The sequence below is a fragment of the Protopterus annectens genome, chromosome 11.part0, assembly GCF_019279795.1.
Source record: "Protopterus annectens isolate FY-2018-M chromosome 11.part0, PAN1.0, whole genome shotgun sequence".
Lineage (NCBI taxonomy): Eukaryota > Metazoa > Chordata > Ceratodontiformes > Protopteridae > Protopterus > Protopterus annectens.
This window is the reverse complement of record NC_056745.1, coordinates 13,378,187-13,401,944: the sequence shown is the minus strand read 5'-3', so window position 1 is coordinate 13,401,944 and position 23,758 is coordinate 13,378,187. Positions and strand designations below refer to the sequence as shown.

Sequence of the window (23,758 nt, the reverse complement as noted above, 5' to 3'; positions counted from 1 at the left end):
ATAACATGATGAAACAGAACAGTCCTGTCTAAGGCAAACAAAGCATTAACTGCTGTACATATTGTCTTTCAGAATAACTCATAGACATTATAATTCAGCACGTTAAAAATATTCAGTATTCAAAGAGATTTGTGTGAAATTTGATATTTTCATTTCTTAAACGCTTTATCCTAGTAAGAACAATAAAGCTCCATAAAATGCTTCATTAAGTCCACTTTCCTTTGTACATCTACAGTGGAGACCTCTGTCTGTTCAATAAATGCTGGAGTGAAAAAATAATTTCATCCCTTTATCCTGCTGGGATGTAGAGGAGTTCCATGAATAACAACTTGGTGAAAGTAATTTGGAAAAAAATGTTTGACGCATCCGCTGAAGAACACATAACACCAGTGTTTTTTTCTAGAATACAAAACCCCCACATCCCTAGACAGGGGCATATACCCCTTGCACACCTCTACTTCAACTGTTTCCAAATTAGTGGACCATGAAGGAAAAGGAGATTTTGTCCACTACAGAGATCAGCACTGAATAATTTACAACTCGCTCAGGTCAAAACCTGCAGCTTCACATGGATGATCACCAAAGCATAAGCCAGCTGTAATTGTCAGTTGTTTCAAACAGGGTTTTGGCATAATAGTTAATGTGCTTACCTCACAAAGTTCAAGGTTTGATTCTCAGCTTTGGGGAAATTGCCTAGACTTAAAATGGCACACAAGGGCAGCTCACCTGCCACTTATGAAACTATGTCCAAACTAGAGTTTAATCACAGGTTTCCTGTAAGAAGCGGTAAACTGAAACTAGAGTTTAATCACAAGTTTCCTGTAAGACGGGGCAAACTCAAACTAGAGTTTAATCACAGGTTTCCTGTAAGATGCAACAAACTCAAACAAGAGTTTAATCACAGGTTTCCTGTAAGAAGCGACAAACTGATGAAGAGTTACTTTTACAGCTGTGTTAGTTTTCCATTCACTCACAATTTCTCTGTGACAAAGTCTTAAACCTTGAAAACAAATGAGGCTGTTTCCCCCATTACTTACTTTTACAGATGTTTTCAGGCTGATTGGTCTGACACAAACCAGTTCTTTTTTTCTTTACATCAAAGGGAAGTTCCCCATGTTTTTCAAACAGTAATGACAGTTGCTTCTCTGGGATTCTGTATCCTGTACAGCAAAACAACCAAATGTGCAAAGGGTAAAATATTCCAAGAAATGCTTGCAATTTATCTCCAAACGGTTAATTATATACTATTTATCTAAATACACATGCACGGACACACAGAAATGCACTATATAAGAAACAGTACATACTAGACACAGGCATATACTTTCAGCAGTTTATGCCTGAAACTGAAATTATACCTCTTTAACCAGTAAACTTACTTACAGAATATGCTAGTTAAAAGCAGGTTTATGGCCACAATGAAATAACCCCTGTCTTTTAAGTATTAATGAATTACATACATTAGATGAAGAACCCAAAAATAGGGTCATGCCTTACCTAAAAATTCAAGTTAAAGAAGGACAACTCAGTACTCCTTACTGTAAATTTAAAATAGTATCTTCAACTACATGTCCACAACTTCATAGCTTTATAATGGTTTGTGGCTTAAGTGGTCATCAGAAAGCTTAGCCATGACCCAGGAGATGAGTCTGTTAAATATCACCACATATTTCCACTGTAAATTTACTAACTCCCACCCCATTGTCAAGTCTGGTTTTGAAGATACATTGTATTGTCTTGTACACAAGAGGGGGCCTGTTCCAGAAGCAAGGGGTATATATAGGATTAAGCACCTGTCATGCCATCTGCAGTTATTAATGAGGTGGAGGAGATTTACATCATTAGAGGAGATATTAGCAGCACTACTGGTTTTAAGGAGGTGTAGGAGATGAGAAGAGTGGGGTCACCCATGTCCCGAAAAGATAAGCAGAAATAACCTTACAGTCACTTTACATCAAAGGGAAGTTCCCCATGTTTTTCAAACAGTAATGACAGTTGCTTCTCTGGGATTCTGTATCCTGTACAGCAAAACAACCAAATGTGCAAAGGGTAAAATATTCCAAGAAATGCTTGCAATTTATCTCCAAACGGTTAATTATATACTATTTATCTAAATACACATGCACGGACACACAGAAATGCACTACATAAGAAACAGTACATACTAGACACAGGCATATACTTTCAGCAGTTTATGCCTGCTGAAAGTATATGCTGGACATAGAGGACTATGGCTGACAAAGTTTGCGGATGACTGCAAACTGGGTGCCATAGTGGATAGTATATCGGACACAGACATCCTTCAGAGGGGTCTCATGGAAACTGATAGCTGGTGCCAGAGCCATGGCCTGAAGTTAAACGCAAAAAAGTGTATAGTCATACCCTTCGGGAAAAACAAGGTAACCCCAAGCTACCATATAGGTGGCAGCCCACTAAGCACAGAAGAGGTTATCAGGGACCTGGGTACCCAGGTTGACAGTGGCCTCTCGTTTGACACTCACGTTGCTAAAGTGGTTCGAAAGACCTTCTACATTGCCCATCTGATCATGAAGGGATTCACATCCAGATCAAGTGAGGTCATTGTTCCCCTGTACTCTTCACTTATCAGACCAATGATCGAGTACAATGCCCCATTCGGGATGTATCTCACCCGACACCTGCAGCAATTGGAGAGACCCCAAAAGTTCCTCATCAAAAGGATAAAGGGACTCCAAAACCTGTCATATACTGCCAGATTGAAGAAACTCCAACTCTATTCAGTTGCATACCATCTGCTCAGAGGTGACCTGTGCCTGATATACAAGGCCATGACCAACCCGGAATTAATGGACATGCTCCACCTCAAAAAATCCAAATCCACCAGAACCACTAGAGCAAGTGACTTAAACCTTAGCATGGATATAAATAGGACATGCTGGAGGGATAGATTTATCACCCAGAGACTCCCCATGCTGTGGAATAAAATCCCGGTCCATGTGAGGCAGAGCACCTCGCTGGCTCTGTTCAAGAGAAATCTTGACCGGTGGATGGGAGATCGTAGGTTTACCCCGGGAATCATCTCTGTGTCACTGCCGGACAGAGGCACAACAAACTAATGGGCACATTATTTCTAACATAAGGGGTGGCGTAAGCCACATAACTTTGGGCTAGGCTTATAAATGCCTTAGGGCAGATAGCCTAGTATAAACCTATGAATCTATGAACCTATTATATAAAACAGAGTACAGGAAAAGGGTTTTTATCTCTTCAGGATAAATAAGATGGCATCCTTATGAAGCCCACAATTCCACTTTTCTCACAAAGGCTAACCCTAAGCTTAATTTTGTTCCTTCTTCACCTTCCTAACCCTGCAGTTTACCTTATGAAAAACCCTTTCCCTAACAGTACAAATTATGTGAAAGTGTGCGTGTGTTGGGAAAAGGAAACAACTTATTTCTTTTTTTTGATCACTTTTGTTTCGATATTTTGAATGTTGGGTAGGTGTAATGTTAACATGCATGTTTCAATCTAATGTGTGTTGAGGTTTCTGCATGTTGAGACTTTAGCAATACAATTATATGTATATATGTGTTTGTGCACACACACACACACACACACACACATATTTATATAAATATATATATATATATATATATATATATATATATATATATGGGTCTACTTCATTTGATGGAAAGACCATGTGCCTCCTCACATTGGCAGTTTTCTGCCTTGCCCTTTGGCCTCTCCACAGCCCCCAGGGTCTTTACAAAATGCTTAGCCCCTGTGGTAGCTTACGCCAGGACAAAAGGCATACAAATTTACCCCTACCTGGATGACATGCTCACCCAGGCTCCCAGCCAGCAGCTACTACAGAATCACCTCCATCAGGTGGTTACCCTCTTACAGGCTCTGGGGTTCCGTATAAACCTACCAAAGTCCCAACTTCAGCCAACTCAAGACACTGTATTTCTGGGCTGCAGACTTCAAACAGACATTATGGCCGCATTTCTTCCACCCTAAAAGGTGCGTTCCTTGTCAAACCATCTTCAACAACTGTTCCAGGTCACCCAGATAACTGCAAGACAGTACTTCAAGCTACTCAGTCTCATGGTGGCCACCATTCTCATGTTACCATTAGCTCGGCTACACATGAGGAAACTACAGTGGTACCTACACTCAGTGTGGAAACAGCACAACCAACCTTTAGAGAACATGGTACCACTCCTTCCTTGTTTAAAGAAGGCGATATTATGGTGGTGGAAACAGGTGCTAAAGAACGCAGGACTTCCACTTCACCCATCCCATCGCACCCACATAACGCACACAGATGCATCAGACCTGGGCTGGGGAGCAAACCTAAGACAAAGACAAGTGCAAGGCCTATGGCCAGCCCACCTCAAATCAAAACACATCAATGCCAGGAAAATGAGGGCCATTTTGTTAGCTCTACAGGCATTTCAACCTTATCTCCTGAAGGGCACCCTTCTAATATACACAGACAACACAACTGTCCTGTGGTACATCAGCAAGCAGGAGGGAACCAAGTCTTACCTGCTCTGCAGGTTAGCCCTCTTGGTGTGGGAGCTAGATGCCTCACAGGGAATCTTCCTAAGAGCAGCCTACATCCCCTCCCTCCACAACATGCAGGCACACCAGTTAAGCAGAACCAGCACCAACAATCACAAATGGATGCTGCAATGAGATGTATTCTTGACCTGGTCCACAAGTGAGGTACTCCACAAATAGACTGGTTTGCCTTCTCCCTCAACAGGTGACTCCCTCTGTTCTGTACCAGGACAGCAGAACCACAGGCTCTGGCAATGGGTGCCTACTCACTTTCATGGAAAGGGAAGTATCTCTATGCATTTCCCCCCTTTCCCTTCATCCAGAAAACATTGTTTAAAATTCAAAAGGAAAATCCCAAAATCTTGATGGTGACTCCCTACTGGCCCAGACAGCATTGATTCCCCTACTTCTTCAGCTATCCAGGGGCAATCACAAGTCCCCCCCCCGAGTGGACCTTCTTTCAGAAGACAAGGGATCACAAATCCATCCACAGTGGCAGATGCTACACCTAACTGTCTGGTGGATAGGATTCTGATCCCACTCAGACACCTGTATAATGAGGATGTGCTCAATGTTCTGAAGGAGGCCAGGAAACTGAATACTAGAAAATCATATCTTTCGAAATGGAAAAGATACACTACTTGGTGTCACCAGAGGCAACTAGACCCGCTTGCCAGTGAACCCCCTCTAGTACTGTTCTACTTGTATGAGTTATTGCACTCAGGATTGGCTTACTCATCAGTCAAAGCCCACCTGTCTGGCATTTCTGCCTGCCTTCCTCTAGATCCACCTCTGGCTTCAAGAGTTCCTAGTAAGCTATTCCTAAAAGGTGTTCTCCATCTGAGGCCCCCCACGAGACCTATCCTGCCTCCCTGTGACCTCAATTATGTCCTAGAGAAACTCACCCTACCCCTATTTGAACCAGCCCATAAGGCATCCTTAACGCACTGTACCTGGAAAACCATCCTCCTAGTGGCCTTGCCCTCAGCCAGAAGAGTGTCAAAACTACACAAGGATAGGGTTACCCTCAAGACAAACCCTTCCTTTATCCCCAAGGTAGTCAAAGACAGGTCTCTAAATAAAGCCATACAACTACCGGTTTTCTTTCCTAACCCACAGGGAGACAGTGAGAGAGTGCTGCACTCCTTGGATGTGCACAGCCGGATCAGATTTTACCTGCACAACACCAAGGATATCAGACAGTCTAATCAATTATTTGTATCTTTTCACCCCAGGGCTATGGGAAAAGCAGTTACCAAGCAGACTATTTCTAATTGGAATTCCAAAGCGATTACCTTTTGTTACCAGTTCCATGGCAAGACCCTTCCAGAAACAGTGAAAGCACATTCCACAAGAGCTATGGCTTCCATAGAAGCCTTCTGCAAGGGTTTGGATACATCATTCATCCTGGAAGCTGCTACCTGGACTTCAGTCCATACCTTCACCAAACATTACAAACTAGACCTCCTTTCCAGGTCTAGAGCCAGATTCACCAGGGCCATCCTTCACGGATTCCTGGAGTCTGCTTCTAGACAACCACCCCAGACTTAGTGAGTTCTTGCACTCACCCATATGCAGAATACTGCAACATGAGAACAGAAGGATATAGAAATATTGTGTAAAATCTTACCATAATTATAGATGTCCTTCTCCTCCATGTTGCAATATTCATTCCCTCCCTACCTTCCCCTCTCTCCAGCTATCCCAGTCCCTTACCCTCTTGGGATGACACTGTTTTGGCAATGCTCTGACAGGACTGGCTCCAACTGGGGCTCTTTTTCTGAGGGCTGGTGTATGCCAAAGTCACTTGTATGGCCCACATTCCCTACGCAGTCCGATGTCTGACGCACCTCAGAGGGACTGAAAGCTTTTGAATACTGGCCATACGTACGCAAAGCTGAGGGGATAAACACATTTGCAGAATACTGCAAAATGGAAGAAAAGGACATATATGGTTATGGTAAGATTTTACACAACATTTCTTTACATTCACTGCACACATTATAACATCTTCACCAGTTAGACCCGAACCACCAACTGTTACTCAAGGTATCATAGTATCACAGAGAGTCCAAGACAGAATCAGTCCAAGGAACATTAATGCCAAGGCAGCACCCACCCTCATGTGACACCTCCTGCCTCCAAAGGGGCAAAAAAGGTTTGGAAGGAAGGCAAGCACTTATGGATTTTCATCCAGCTGTCATGATTCTTCAAGGTATCAAGAGTGTTTTAATTTTGTTTGTTAACTAGATAGATGCTGTTGTCCATAGACTCTTTTCAGCCATGAACCAAGACACAAAGACAAGGGTAAATACAATGTACATTTACATGTACGCTTTTTAGAGTTGCAAACCATCATTTGCTCATATAATGTCAGCAGTGCCCCCTCCTTATGTGGCACCATCATGTGGAAACAATCCTCTTATGAACTGCACACCTCAATGAGCAAAACAGCTGTTATATCAAAAGCAAAAACAAGTTTGGTTTGACTTATCTATCTATGTCACGGGCACAAGCTACCTAAGGAATACTATAGCTAATAAGCAGTTCACATCTCTGCTGAAAGAACATTTTGAAACAACTAGTTGTGTAACTACAAAATAATGTAAATGTACAGATCACTGCAACATGGCCAAATCTTTGATTAATAATTACTTTGAAAATGAATATGTAACTGCAGAATTATCTCTGATCTCCTGAGTAATCACTCTGAAAGCTAGTTATTTAATCCAAAACAACTGATTAAATTCTATTTATGTGTTTTACTTGCAGTACGGTTATTATATGACTGTTTTAATAACCATCATTCTCTTCAGTGAACACTTTCGTATGGTATCTATGGTCACTTTTTCTATTATTTCCACTGCTGGTAATTTTGTCCTGCCTCTCTGCCAACGGTTAAGTAATAATTTCTGTAACCTTATCATCTCAATATTAGATGTACTGCCTTTTTTTACTGGGAAACTCTCAGGAATACACAGGAAATGGGATTTTCTGGCAGGACTTGCTGGTTAACAAATGTAAATATATAACACAAAATACTTCATCTTGACAGTCTTTCAGGAAACAGACAAGGTGAAAAACAAAAATGCACTCTACCTTACCAAATGACATGGTGTGCCCATAGTTCTGAACCATCACCTCCTTGTGTAGGTCTGGGACTTTCCTTATCTAGCGACACCATGAACTAATACATACTTGTACATGGTGTGCCCACAGTTCTGAACCATCACCTCCTCGTGTAGGTCTGGGACTTTCCTTATCTAGCGACACCATGTACTAATACATACTTGTACATGGTGTGCCCACAGTTCTGAACCATCACCTCCTTGTGTAGGTCTGGGACTTTCCTTATCTAGCGACACCATGTATTAATACATACTTGTACATGGTGTGCCCATAGATCTGAACCATCACCTCCTTGTGTAGGTCTGGGACTTTCCTTATCTAGCGACACCATGAACTAATACATACTTGTACATGGTGTGCCCACAGTTCTGAACCATCACCTCCTCGTGTAGGTCTGGGACTTTCCTTATCTAGCGACACCATGTACTAATACATACTTGTACATGGTGTGCCCAGAGTTCTGAACCATCACCTCCTTGTGTAGGTCTGGGACTTTCCTTATCTAGCGACACCATGTACTAATACATACTTGTACATGGTGTGCCCACAGTTCTGAACCATCACCTCCTTGTGTAGGTCTGGGACTTTCCTTATCTAGCGACACCATGTACTAATACATACTTGTACATGGTGTGCCCACAGTTCTGAACCATCACCTCCTTGTGTAGGTCTGGGACTTTCCTTATCTAGCGACACCATGTACTAATACATACTTGTACATGGTGTGCCCACAGTTCTGAACCATCACCTCCTTGTGTAGGTATGGGACTTTCCTTATCTAGCGACACCATGTACTAATACATACTTGTACATGGTGTGCCCACAGTTCTGAACCATCACCTCCTTGTGTAGGTCTGGGACTTTCCTTATCTAGCGACACCATGTACTAATACATACTTGTACATGGTGTGCCCACAGTTCTGAACCATCACCTCCTTGTGTAGGTCTGGGACTTTCCTTATCTAGCGAGACCATGTACTAATACATACTTGTACATGGTGTGCCCACAGTTCTGAACCATCACCTCCTTGTGTAGGTCTGGGACATTCCTTATCTGACGACACCATGTACTAATACATACTTGTACATGGTGTGCCCACAGTTCTGAACCATCACCTCCTTGTGTAGGTCTGGGACTTCCCTTATCTAACGACACCATGTACTAATACATACTTGTACATGGTGTGCCCATAGTTCTAAACCATCACCTCCTTGTGTAGGTCTGGGACTTCCCTTATCTGACGACACCATGTACTAATACATACTTGTACATGGTGTGCCCATAGTTCTGAACCATCACCTCCTTGTGTAGGTCTGGGACTTTCCTTATCTAGTGACACCATGTACTAATACATACTTGTACATGGTGTGCCCACAGTTCTGAACCATCACCTCCTTGTGTAGGTCTGGGACTTTCCTTATCTAGCGACACCATGTACTAATACATACTTGTACATGGTGTGCCCACAGTTCTGAAACATCACCACCTTGTGTAGGTCTGGGACTTTCCTTATCTAGCGAAACCATGTACTAATATATACTTGTACATGGTGTGCCCCCAGTTCTGAACCATCACCTCCTTGTGTAGGTCTGGGACTTTCCTTATCTAGCGACACCATGTACTAATACATACTTGTACATGGTGTGCCCACAGTTCTGAACCATCACCTCCTTGTGTAGGTCTGGGACATTCCTTATCTAGCGACACCATGTACTAATACATACTTGTACATGGTGTGCCCATAGTTCTGAACCATCACCTCCTTGTGTAGGTCTGGGACTTTCCTTATCTAGCGACACCATGTACTAATACATACTTGTACATGGTGTGCCCACAGTTCTGAACCATCACCTCCTTGTGTAGGTCTGGGACTTTCCTTATCTAGCGACACCATGTACTAATACATACTTGTACATGGTGTGCCCACAGTTCTGAACCATCACCTCCTTGTGTAGGTCTGGGACTTTCCTTATCTAGCGACACCATGTACTAATACATACTTGTACATGGTGTTCCCATAGTTCTGAACCATCACCTCCTTGTGTAGGTCTGGGACTTTCCTTATCTAGCGACACCATGTACTAATACATACTTGTACATGGTGTGCCCACAGTTCTGAACCATCACCTCCTTGTGTAGGTCTGGGACTTCCCTTATCTAGCGACACCATGTACTAATACATACTTGTACATGGTGTGCCCATAGTTCTAAACCATCACCTCCTTGTGTAGGTCTGGGACTTTCCTTATCTAGCGACACCATGTACTAATACATACTTGTACATGGTGTGCCCACAGTTCTGAACCATCACCTCCTTGTGTAGGTCTGGGACTTTCCTTATCTAGCGACACCATGTACTAATACATACTTGTACATGGTGTGCCCACAGTTCTGAATCATCACCTCCTTGTGTAGGTCTGGGACTTTCCTTATCTAGCGACACCATGTACTAATACATACTTGTACATGGTGTGCCCATAGTTCTGAACCATCACCTCCTTGTGTAGGTCTGGGACTTTCCTTATCTAGCGACACCATGTACTAATACATACTTGTACATGGTGTGCCCACAGTTCTGAACCATCACCTCCTTGTGTAGGTCTGGGACTTTCCTTATCTAGCGACACCATGTACTAATACATACTTGTACATGGTGTGCCCACAGTTCTGAACCATCACCTCCTTGTGTAGGTCTGGGACTTTCCTTATCTAGCGACACCATGTACTAATACATACTTGTACATGGTGTGCCCACAGTTCTGAACCATCACCTCCTTGTGTAGGTCTGGGACTTTCCTTATCTAGCGACACCATGTACTAATACATACTTGTACATGGTGTGCCCACAGTTCTGAACCATCACCTCCTTGTGTAGGTCTGGGACTTTCCTTATCTAGCGACACCATGTACTAATACATACTTGTACATGGTGTGCCCACAGTTCTGAACCATCACCTCCTTGTGTAGGTCTGGGACTTTCCTTATCTAACGACACCATGTACTAATACATACTTGTACATGGTGTGCCCATAGTTCTGAACCATCACCTCCTTGTGTAGGTCTGGGACTTTCCTTATCTAGCGACACCATGTACTAATACATACTTGTACATGGTGTGCCCACAGTTCTGAACCATCACCTCCTTGTGTAGGTCTGGGACTTTCCTTATCTAGCGACACCATGTACTAATACATACTTGTACATGGTGTGCCCACAGTTCTGAACCATCACCTCCTTGTGTAGGTCTGGGACTTTCCTTATCTAGCGACACCATGTACTAATACATACTTGTACATGGTGTGCCCACAGTTCTGAACCATCACCTCCTTGTGTAGGTCTGGGACTTTCCTTATCTAACGACACCATGTACTAATACATACTTGTACATGGTGTGCCCATAGTTCTGAACCATCACCTCCTTGTGTAGGTCTGGGACTTTCCTTATCTAGCGACACCATGTACTAATACATACTTGTACATGGTGTGCCCACAGTTCTGAACCATCACCTCCTTGTGTAGGTCTGGGACTTTCCTTATCTGATGACACCATGTACTAATACATACTTGTACATGGTGTGCCCATAGTTCTGAACCATCACCTCCTTGTGTAGGTCTGGGACTTTCCTTATCTAGCGACACCATGTACTAATACATACTTGTACATGGTGTGCCCATAGTTCTGAACCATCACCTCCTTGTGTAGGTCTGGGACTTTCCTTATCTAGCGACACCATGTACTAATACATACTTGTACATGGTGTGCCCATAGTTCTGAACCATCACCTCCTTGTGTAGGTCTGGGACTTTCCTTATCTAGCGACACCATGTACTAATACATACTTGTACATGGTGTGCCCACAGTTCTGAACCATCACCTCCTTGTGTAGGTCTGGGACTTTCCTTATCTAGCGACACCATGTACTAATACATACTTGTACATGGTGTGCCCACAGTTCTGAACCATCACCTCCTTGTGTAGGTCTGGGACTTTCCTTATCTAGCGACACCATGTACTAATACATACTTGTACATGGTGTGCCCACAGTTCTGAACCATCACCTCCTTGTGTAGGTCTGGGACTTTCCTTATCTAGCGACACCATGTACTAATACATACTTGTACATGGTGTGCCCATAGTTCTGAACCATCACCTCCTTGTGTAGGTCTGGGACTTTCCTTATCTAGCGACACCATGTACTAATACATACTTGTACATGGTGTGCCCACAGTTCTGAACCATCACCTCCTTGTGTAGGTCTGGGACTTTCCTTATCTAGCGACACCATGTACTAATACATACTTGTACATGGTGTGCCCACAGTTCTGAACCATCACCTCCTTGTGTAGGTCTGGGACTTTCCTTATCTAGCGACACCATGTACTAATACATACTTGTACATGGTGTGCCCATAGTTCTGAACCATCACCTCCTTGTGTAGGTCTGGGACTTTCCTTATCTAGCGACACCATGTACTAATACATACTTGTACATGGTGTGCCCACAGTTCTGAACCATCACCTCCTTGTGTAGGTCTGGGACTTTCCTTATCTAGCGACACCATGTACTAATACATACTTGTACATGGTGTGCCCACAGTTCTGAACCATCACCTCCTTGTGTAGGTCTGGGACTTTCCTTATCTAGCGACACCATGTACTAATACATACTTGTACATGGTGTGCCCACAGTTCTGAACCATCACCTCCTTGTGTAGGTCTGGGACTTTCCTTATCTAGCGACACCATGTACTAATACATACTTGTACATGGTGTGCCCACAGTTCTGAACCATCACCTCCTTGTGTAGGTCTGGGACTTTCCTTATCTAGCGACACCATGTACTAATACATACTTGTACATGGTGTGCCCACAGTTCTGAACCATCACCTCCTTGTGTAGGTCTGGGACTTTCCTTATCTAGCGACACCATGTACTAATACATACTTGTACATGGTGTGCCCACAGTTCTGAACCATCACCTCCTTGTGTAGGTCTGGGACTTTCCTTATCTAGCGACACCATGTACTAATACATACTTGTACATGGTGTGCCCATAGTTCTGAACCATCACCTCCTTGTGTAGGTCTGGGACTTTCCTTATCTAGCGACACCATGTACTAATACATACTTGTACATGGTGTGCCCACAGTTCTGAACCATCACCTCCTTGTGTAGGTCTGGGACTTTCCTTATCTAGCGACACCATGTACTAATACATACTTGTACATGGTGTGCCCACAGTTCTGAACCATCACCTCCTTGTGTAGGTCTGGGACTTTCCTTATCTAGCGACACCATGTACTAATACATACTTGTACATGGTGTGCCCATAGTGCTGAACCATCACCTCCTTGTGTAGGTCTGGGACTTTCCTTATCTAGTGACACCATGTACTAATACATACTTCTACATGGTGTGCCCATAGTTGTGAACCATCACCTCTTTGTGTAGGTCTGGGACTTCCCTTATCCGACGACACCATGTACTAATACATACTTGTACATGGTGTGCCCATAGTTCTGAACCATCACCTCCTTGTGTAGGTCTGGGACTTTCCTTATCTGATGACACCATGTACTAATACATACTTGTACATGGTGTGCCCATAGTTCTGAACCATCACCTCCTTGTGTAGGTCTGGGACTTTCCTTATCTAGCGACACCATGTACTAATACATACTTGTACATGGTGTGCCCATAGTTCTGAACCATCACCTCCTTGTGTAGGTCTGGGACTTTCCTTATCTAGCGACACCATGTACTAATACATACTTGTACATGGTGTGCCCACAGTTCTGAACCATCACCTCCTTGTGTAGGTCTGGGACTTTCCTTATCTAGCGACACCATGTACTAATACATACTTGTACATGGTGTGCCCACAGTTCTGAACCATCACCTCCTTGTGTAGGTCTGGGACTTTCCTTATCTAGCGACACCATGTACTAATACATACTTGTACATGGTGTGCCCACAGTTCTGAACCATCACCTCCTTGTGTAGGTCTGGGACTTTCCTTATCTAGCGACACCATGTACTAATACATACTTGTACATGGTGTGCCCATAGTTCTGAACCATCACCTCCTTGTGTAGGTCTGGGACTTTCCTTATCTAGCGACACCATGTACTAATACATACTTGTACATGGTGTGCCCACAGTTCTGAACCATCACCTCCTTGTGTAGGTCTGGGACTTTCCTTATCTAGCGACACCATGTACTAATACATACTTGTACATGGTGTGCCCACAGTTCTGAACCATCACCTCCTTGTGTAGGTCTGGGACTTTCCTTATCTAGCGACACCATGTACTAATACATACTTGTACATGGTGTGCCCACAGTTCTGAACCATCACCTCCTTGTGTAGGTCTGGGACTTTCCTTATCTGATGACACCATGTACTAATACATACTTGTACATGGTGTGCCCATAGTTCTGAACCATCACCTCCTTGTGTAGGTCTGGGACTTTCCTTATCTAGCGACACCATGTACTAATACATACTTGTACATGGTGTGCCCATAGTTCTGAACCATCACCTCCTTGTGTAGGTCTGGGACTTTCCTTATCTAGCGACACCATGTACTAATACATACTTGTACATGGTGTGCCCACAGTTCTGAACCATCACCTCCTTGTGTAGGTCTGGGACTTTCCTTATCTGACGACACCATGTACTAATACATACTTGTACATGGTGTGCCCATAGTTCTGAACCATCACCTCCTTGTGTAGGTCTGGGACTTTCCTTATCTGATGACACCATGTACTAATACATACTTGTACATGGTGTGCCCACAGTTCTGAACCATCACCTCCTTGTGTAGGTCTGGGACTTTCCTTATCTAGCGACACCATGTACTAATACATACTTGTACATGGTGTGCCCACAGTTCTGAACCATCACCTCCTTGTGTAGGTCTGGGACTTTCCTTATCTAGCGACACCATGTACTAATACATACTTGTACATGGTGTGCCCACAGTTCTGAACCATCACCTCCTTGTGTAGGTCTGGGACTTTCCTTATCTAGCGACACCATGTACTAATACATACTTGTACATGGTGTGCCCATAGTTCTGAACCATCACCTCCTTGTGTAGGTCTGGGACTTTCCTTATCTAGCGACACCATGTACTAATACATACTTGTACATGGTGTGCCCACAGTTCTGAACCATCACCTCCTTGTGTAGGTCTGGGACTTTCCTTATCTAGCGACACCATGTACTAATACATACTTGTACATGGTGTGCCCATAGTTCTGAACCATCACCTCCTTGTGTAGGTCTGGGACTTTCCTTATCTAGCGACACCATGTACTAATACATACTTGTACATGGTGTGCCCATAGTTCTGAACCATCACCTCCTTGTGTAGGTCTGGGACTTTCCTTATCTAGCGACACCATGTACTAATACATACTTGTACATGGTGTGCCCACAGTTCTGAACCATCACCTCCTTGTGTAGGTCTGGGACTTTCCTTATCTAGCGACACCATGTACTAATACATACTTGTACATGGTGTGCCCACAGTTCTGAACCATCACCTCCTTGTGTAGGTCTGGGACTTTCCTTATCTAGCGACACCATGTACTAATACATACTTGTACATGGTGTGCCCACAGTTCTGAACCATCACCTCCTTGTGTAGGTCTGGGACTTTCCTTATCTAGCGACACCATGTACTAATACATACTTGTACATGGTGTGCCCACAGTTCTGAACCATCACCTCCTTGTGTAGGTCTGGGACTTTCCTTATCTAGCGACACCATGTACTAATACATACTTGTACATGGTGTGCCCACAGTTCTGAACCATCACCTCCTTGTGTAGGTCTGGGACTTTCCTTATCTAGCGACACCATGTACTAATACATACTTGTACATGGTGTGCCCACAGTTCTGAACCATCACCTCCTTGTGTAGGTCTGGGACTTTCCTTATCTAATGACACCATGTACTAATACATACTTGTACATGGTGTGCCCACAGTTCTGAACCATCACCTCCTTGTGTAGGTCTGGGACTTTCCTTATCTAGCGACACCATGTACTAATACATACTTGTACATGGTGTGCCCACAGTTCTGAACCATCACCTCCTTGTGTAGGTCTGGGACTTTCCTTATCTAGCGACACCATGTACTAATACATACTTGTACATGGTGTGCCCATAGTTCTGAACCATCACCTCCTTGTGTAGGTCTGGGACTTTCCTTATCTAGCGACACCATGTACTAATACATACTTGTACATGGTGTGCCCATAGTTCTGAACCATCACCTCCTTGTGTAGGTCTGGGACTTTCCTTATCTGACGACACCATGTACTAATACATACTTGTACATGGTGTGCCCACAGTTCTGAACCATCACCTCCTTGTGTAGGTCTGGGACTTTCCTTATCTAGCGACACCATGTACTAATACATACTTGTACATGGTGTGCCCATAGTTCTGAACCATCACCTCCTTGTGTAGGTCTGGGACTTTCCTTATCTAGCGACACCATGTACTAATACATACTTGTACATGGTGTGCCCATAGTTCTGAACCATCACCTCCTTGTGTAGGTCTGGGACTTTCCTTATCTAGCGACACCATGTACTAATACATACTTGTACATGGTGTGCCCATAGTTCTGAACCATCACCTCCTTGTGTAGGTCTGGGACTTTCCTTATCTAGCGACACCATGTACTAATACATACTTGTACATGGTGTGCCCACAGTTCTGAACCATCACCTCCTTGTGTAGGTCTGGGACTTTCCTTATCTAGCGACACCATGTACTAATACATACTTGTACATGGTGTGCCCATAGTTGTGAACCATCACCTCCTTGTGTAGGTCTGGGACTTTCCTTATCTAGCGACACCATGTACTAATACATACTTGTACATGGTGTGCCCATAGTTCTGAACCATCACCTCCTTGTGTAGGTCTGGGACTTTCCTTATCTAGCGACACCATGTACTAATACATACTTGTACATGGTGTGCCCACAGTTCTGAACCATCACCTCCTTGTGTAGGTCTGGGACTTTCCTTATCTAGCGACACCATGTACTAATACATACTTGTACATGGTGTGCCCACAGTTCTGAACCATCACCTCCTTGTGTAGGTCTGGGACTTTCCTTATCTAGCGACACCATGTACTAATACATACTTGTACATGGTGTGCCCACAGTTCTGAACCATCACCTCCTTGTGTAGGTCTGGGACTTTCCTTATCTAGCGACACCATGTACTAATACATACTTGTACATGGTGTGCCCACAGTTCTGAACCATCACCTCCTTGTGTAGGTCTGGGACTTTCCTTATCTAGCGACACCATGTACTAATACATACTTGTACATGGTGTGCCCACAGTTCTGAACCATCACCTCCTTGTGTAGGTCTGGGACTTTCCTTATCTAGCGACACCATGTACTAATACATACTTGTACATGGTGTGCCCATAGTTCTGAACCATCACCTCCTTGTGTAGGTCTGGGACTTTCCTTATCTAGCGACACCATGTACTAATACATACTTGTACATGGTGTGCCCACAGTTCTGAACCATCACCTCCTTGTGTAGGTCTGGGACTTTCCTTATCTAGCGACACCATGTACTAATACATACTTGTACATGGTGTGCCCACAGTTCTGAACCATCACCTCCTTGTGTAGGTCTGGGACTTTCCTTATCTAGCGACACCATGTACTAATACATACTTGTACATGGTGTGCCCACAGTTCTGAACCATCACCTCCTTGTGTAGGTCTGGGACTTTCCTTATCTAGCGACACCATGTACTAATACATACTTGTACATGGTGTGCCCACAGTTCTGAACCATCACCTCCTTGTGTAGGTCTGGGACTTTCCTTATCTAGCGACACCATGTACTAATACATACTTGTACATGGTGTGCCCACAGTTCTGAACCATCACCTCCTTGTGTAGGTCTGGGACTTTCCTTATCTAGCGACACCATGTACTAATACATACTTGTACATGGTGTGCCCACAGTTCTGAACCATCACCTCCTTGTGTAGGTCTGGGACTTTCCTTATCTAGCGACACCATGTACTAATACATACTTGTACATGGTGTGCCCACAGTTCTGAACCATCACCTCCTTGTGTAGGTCTAGGACTCTCCCTATCTAATGACACCATGTACTAATACATACTTGTACATGGTGTGCCCACAGTTCTGAACCATCACCTCCTTGTGTAGGTCTGGGACTTTCCTTATCTAGCGACACCATGTACTAATACATACTTGTACATGGTGTGCCCACAGTTCTGAACCATCACCTCCTTGTGTAGGTCTGGGACTTTCCTTATCTAGCGACACCATGTACTAATACATACTTGTACATGGTGTGCCCACAGTTCTGAACCATCACCTCCTTGTGTAGGTCTGGGACTTTCCTTATCTAGCGACACCATGTACTAATACATACTTGTACATGGTGTGCCCACAGTTCTGAACCATCACCTCCTTGTGTAGGTCTGGGACTTTCCTTATCTAGCGACACCATGTACTAATACATACTTGTACATGGTGTGCCCACAGTTCTGAACCATCACCTCCTTGTGTAGGTCTGGGACTTTCCTTATCTAGCGACACCATGTACTAATACATACTTGTACATGGTGTGCCCACAGTTCTGAACCATCACCTCCTTGTGTAGGTCTGGGACTTTCCTTATCTAGCGACACCATGTACTAATACATACTTGTACATGGTGTGCCCATAGTTCTGAACCATCACCTCCTTGTGTAGGTCTGGGACTTTCCTTATCTAGCGACACCATGTACTAATACATACTTGTACATGGTGTGCCCATAGTTCTGAACCATCACCTCCTTGTGTAGGTCTGGGACTTTCCTTATCTAGCGACACCATGTACTAATACATACTTGTACATGGTGTGCCCATAGTTCTGAACCATCACCTCCTTGTGTAGGTCTGGGACTTTCCTTATCTAGCGACACCATGTACTAATACATACTTGTACATGGTGTGCCCATAGTTCTGAACCATCACCTCCTTGTGTAGGTCTGGGACTTTCCTTATCTAGCGACACCATGTACTAATACATACTTGTACATGGTGTGCCCACAGTTCTGAACCATCACCTCCTTGTGTAGGTCTGGGACTTTCCTTATCTAGCGACACCATGTACTAATACATACTTGTACATGGTGTGCCCACAGTTCTGAACCATCACCTCCTTGTGTAGGTCTGGGACTTTCCTTATCTAGCGACACCATGTACTAATACATACTTGTACATGGTGTGCCCACAGTTCTGAACCATCACCTCCTTGTGTAGGTCTGGGACTTTCCTTATCTAGCGACACCATGTACTAATACATACTTGTACATGGTGTGCCCATAGTTCTGAACCATCACCTCCTTGTGTAGGTCTGGGACTTTCCTTATCTAGCGACACCATGTACTAATACATACTTGTACATGGTGTGCCCACAGTTCTGAACCATCACCTCCTTGTGTAGGTCTGGGACTTTCCTTATCTAGCGACACCATGTACTAATACATACTTGTACATGGTGTGCCCATAGTTCTGAACCATCACCTCCTTGTGTAGGTCTGGGACTTTCCTTATCTAGCGACACCATGTACTAATACATACTTGTACATGGTGTGCCCACAGTTCTGAACCATCACCTCCTTGTGTAGGTCTGGGACTTTCCTTATCTAGCGACACCATGTACTAATACATACTTGTACATGGTGTGCCCACAGTTCTGAACCATCACCTCCTTGTGTAGGTCTGGGACTTTCCTTATCTAGCGACACCATGTACTAATACATACTTGTACATGGTGTGCCCACAGTTCTGAACCATCACCTCCTTGTGTAGGTCTGGGACTTTCCTTATCTAGCGACACCATGTACTAATACATACTTGTACATGGTGTGCCCATAGTTCTGAACCATCACCTCCTTGTGTAGGTCTGGGACTTTCCTTATCTAGCGACACCATGTACTAATACATACTTGTACATGGTGTGCCCACAGTTCTGAACCATCACCTCCTTGTGTAGGTCTGGGACTTTCCTTATCTAGCGACACCATGTACTAATACATACTTGTACATGGTGTGCCCATAGTTCTGAACCATCACCTCCTTGTGTAGGTCTGGGACTTTCCTTATCTAGCGACACCATGTACTAATACATACTTGTACATGGTGTGCCCATAGTTCTGAACCATCACCTCCTTGTGTAGGTCTGGGACTTTCCTTATCTAGCGACACCATGTACTAATACATACTTGTACATGGTGTGCCCACAGTTCTGAACCATCACCTCCTTGTGTAGGTCTGGGACTTTCCTTATCTAGCGACACCATGTACTAATACATACTTGTACATGGTGTGCCCACAGTTCTGAACCATCACCTCCTTGTGTAGGTCTGGGACTTTCCTTATCTAGCGACACCATGTACTAATACATACTTGTACATGGTGTGCCCATAGTTCTGAACCATCACCTCCTTGTGTAGGTCTGGGACTTTCCTTATCTAGCGACACCATGTACTAATACATACTTGTACATGGTGTGCCCACAGTTCTGAACCATCACCTCCTTGTGTAGGTCTGGGACTTTCCTTATCTAGCGACACCATGTACTAATACATACTTGTACATGGTGTGCCCACAGTTCTGAACCATCACCTCCTTGTGTAGGTCTGGGACTTTCCTTATCTAGCGACACCATGTACTAATACATACTTGTACATGGTGTGCCCACAGTTCTGAACCATCACCTCCTTGTGTAGGTCTGGGACTTTCCTTATCTAGCGACACCATGTACTAATACATACTTGTACATGGTGTGCCCATAGTTCTGAACCATCACCTCCTTGTGTAGGTCTGGGACTTTCCTTATCTAGCGACACCATGTACTAATACATACTTGTACATGGTGTGCCCACAGTTCTGAACCATCACCTCCTTGTGTAGGTCTGGGACTTTCCTTATCTAGCGACACCATGTACTAATACATACTTGTACATGGTGTGCCCACAGTTCTGAACCATCACCTCCTTGTGTAGGTCTGGGACTTTCCTTATCTAGCGACACCATGTACTAATACATACTTGTACATGGTGTGCCCACAGTTCTGAACCATCACCTCCTTGTGTAGGTCTGGGACTTTCCTTATCTAGCGACACCATGTACTAATACATACTTGTACATGGTGTGCCCACAGTTCTGAACCATCACCTCCTTGTGTAGGTCTGGGACTTTCCTTATCTAGCGACACCATGTACTAATACATACTTGTACATGGTGTGCCCACAGTTCTGAACCATCACCTCCTTGTGTAGGTCTGGGACTTTCCTTATCTAGCGACACCATGTACTAATACATACTTGTACATGGTGTGCCCATAGTTCTGAACCATCACCTCCTTGTGTAGGTCTGGGACTTTCCTTATCTAGCGACACCATGTACTAATACATACTTGTACATGGTGTGCCCATAGTTCTGAACCATCACCTCCTTGTGTAGGTCTGGGACTTTCCTTATCTAGCGACACCATGTACTAATACATACTTGTACATGGTGTGCCCACAGTTCTGAACCATCACCTCCTTGTGTAGGTCTGGGACTTTCCTTATCTAGCGACACCATGTACTAATACATACTTGTACATGGTGTGCCCACAGTTCTGAACCATCACCTCCTTGTGTAGGTCTGGGACTTTCCTTATCTAGCGACACCATGTACTAATACATACTTGTACATGGTGTGCCCACAGTTCTGAACCATCACCTCCTTGTGTAGGTCTGGGACTTTCCTTATCTAGCAACACCATGTACTAATACATACTTGTACATGGTGTGCCCACATTTCTGAACCATCACCTCCTTGTGTAGGTCTGGGAGTTTCCTTATCTAGTGACACCATGTACTAATACATACTTGTACATGGTGTGCCCATAGTTCTGAACCATCACCTCCTTGTGTAGGTCTGGGACTCTCCTTATCTAGCGACACCATGTACTAATACATACTTGTACATGGTGTGCCCACAGTTCTGAACCATCACCTCCTTGTGTAGGTCTGGGACTTTCCTTATCTAGCGACACCATGTACTAATACATACTTGTACATGGTGTGCCCACAGTTCTGAACCATCACCTCCTTGTGTAGGTCTGGGACTTTCCTTATCTAGCGACACCATGTACTAATACATACTTGTACATGGTGTGCCCACAGTTCTGAACCATCACCTCCTTGTGTAGGTCTGGGACTTTCCTTATCTAGCGACACCATGTACTAATACATACTTGTACATGGTGTGCCCACAGTTCTGAACCATCACCTCCTTGTGTAGGTCTGGGACTTTCCTTATCTAGCGACACCATGTACTAATACATACTTGTACATGGTGTGCCCATAGTTCTGAACCATCACCTCCTTGTGTAGGTCTGGGACTTTCCTTATCTAGCGACACCATGTACTAATACATACTTGTACATGGTGTGCCCACAGTTCTGAACCATCACCTCCTTGTGTAGGTCTGGGACTTTCCTTATCTAGCGACACCATGTACTAATACATACTTGTACATGGTGTGCCCACAGTTCTGAACCATCACCTCCTTGTGTAGGTCTGGGACTTTCCTTATCTAGCGACACCATGTACTAATACATACTTGTACATGGTGTGCCCACAGTTCTGAACCATCACCTCCTTGTGTAGGTCTGGGACTTTCCTTATCTAGCGACACCATGTACTAATACATACTTGTACATGGTGTGCCCACAGTTCTGAACCATCACCTCCTTGTGTAGGTCTGGGACTTTCCTTATCTAGCGACACCATGTACTAATACATACTTGTACATGGTGTGCCCATAGTTCTGAACCATCACCTCCTTGTGTAGGTCTGGGACTTTCCTTATCTAGCGACACCATGTACTAATACATACTTGTACATGGTGTGCCCACAGTTCTGAACCATCACCTCCTTGTGTAGGTCTGGGACTTTCCTTATCTAGCGACACCATGTACTAATACATACTTGTACATGGTGTGCCCACAGTTCTGAACCATCACCTCCTTGTGTAGGTCTGGGACTTTCCTTATCTAGCGACACCATGTACTAATACATACTTGTACATGGTGTGCCCACAGTTCTGAACCATCACCTCCTTGTGTAGGTCTGGGACTTTCCTTATCTAGCGACACCATGTACTAATACATACTTGTACATGGTGTGCCCATAGTTCTGAACCATCACCTCCTTGTGTAGGTCTGGGACTTTCCTTATCTAGCGACACCATGTACTAATACATACTTGTACATGGTGTGCCCACAGTTCTGAACCATCACCTCCTTGTGTAGGTCTGGGACTTTCCTTATCTAGTGACACCATGTACTAATACATACTTGTACATGGTGTGCCCACAGTTCTGAACCATCACCTCCTTGTGTAGGTCTGGGACTTTCCTTATCTAGCGACACCATGTACTAATACATACTTGTACATGGTGTGCCCACAGTTCTGAACCATCACCTCCTTGTGTAGGTCTGGGACTTTCCTTATCTAGCGACACCATGTACTAATACATACTTGTACATGGTGTGCCCACAGTTCTGAACCATCACCTCCTTGTGTAGGTCTGGGACTTTCCTTATCTAGCGACACCATGTACTAATACATACTTGTACATGGTGTGCCCACAGTTCTGAACCATCACCTCCTTGTGTAGGTCTGGGACTTTCCTTATCTAGCGACACCATGTACTAATACATACTTGTACATGGTGTGCCCACAGTTCTGAACCATCACCTCCTTGTGTAGGTCTGGGACTTTCCTTATCTAGCGACACCATGTACTAATACATACTTGTACATGGTGTGCCCACAGTTCTGAACCATCACCTCCTTGTGTAGGTCTGGGACTTTCCTTATCTAGCGACACCATGTACTAATACATACTTGTACATGGTGTGCCCACAGTTCTGAACCATCACCTCCTTGTGTAGGTCTGGGACTTTCCTTATCTAGCGACACCATGTACTAATACATACTTGT

The 23,758-nt window shown here is 44.1% G+C and overlaps 1 protein-coding gene across 3 annotated transcripts in view; it reads right to left on the bottom strand.

Moving 5' to 3' along the window:
* LOC122815126 (zinc finger protein 85-like) overlaps window positions 1-23,758 on the bottom strand; it is a 383,598-nt gene that overhangs the window by 306,138 nt on the left and 53,702 nt on the right. Inside the window, exon 4 of one of the 3 annotated variants that reach the window (XR_006366929.1) lies at window positions 1,948-2,018. The exons of the other annotated variants lie outside the window; for them this stretch is intronic. The gene's annotated coding sequence lies outside the window, so the exon portion shown is untranslated. Of the gene's footprint in view, window positions 1-1,947; window positions 2,019-23,758 lie in introns of those variants that run through there. 3 annotated transcript variants of the gene reach the window in all.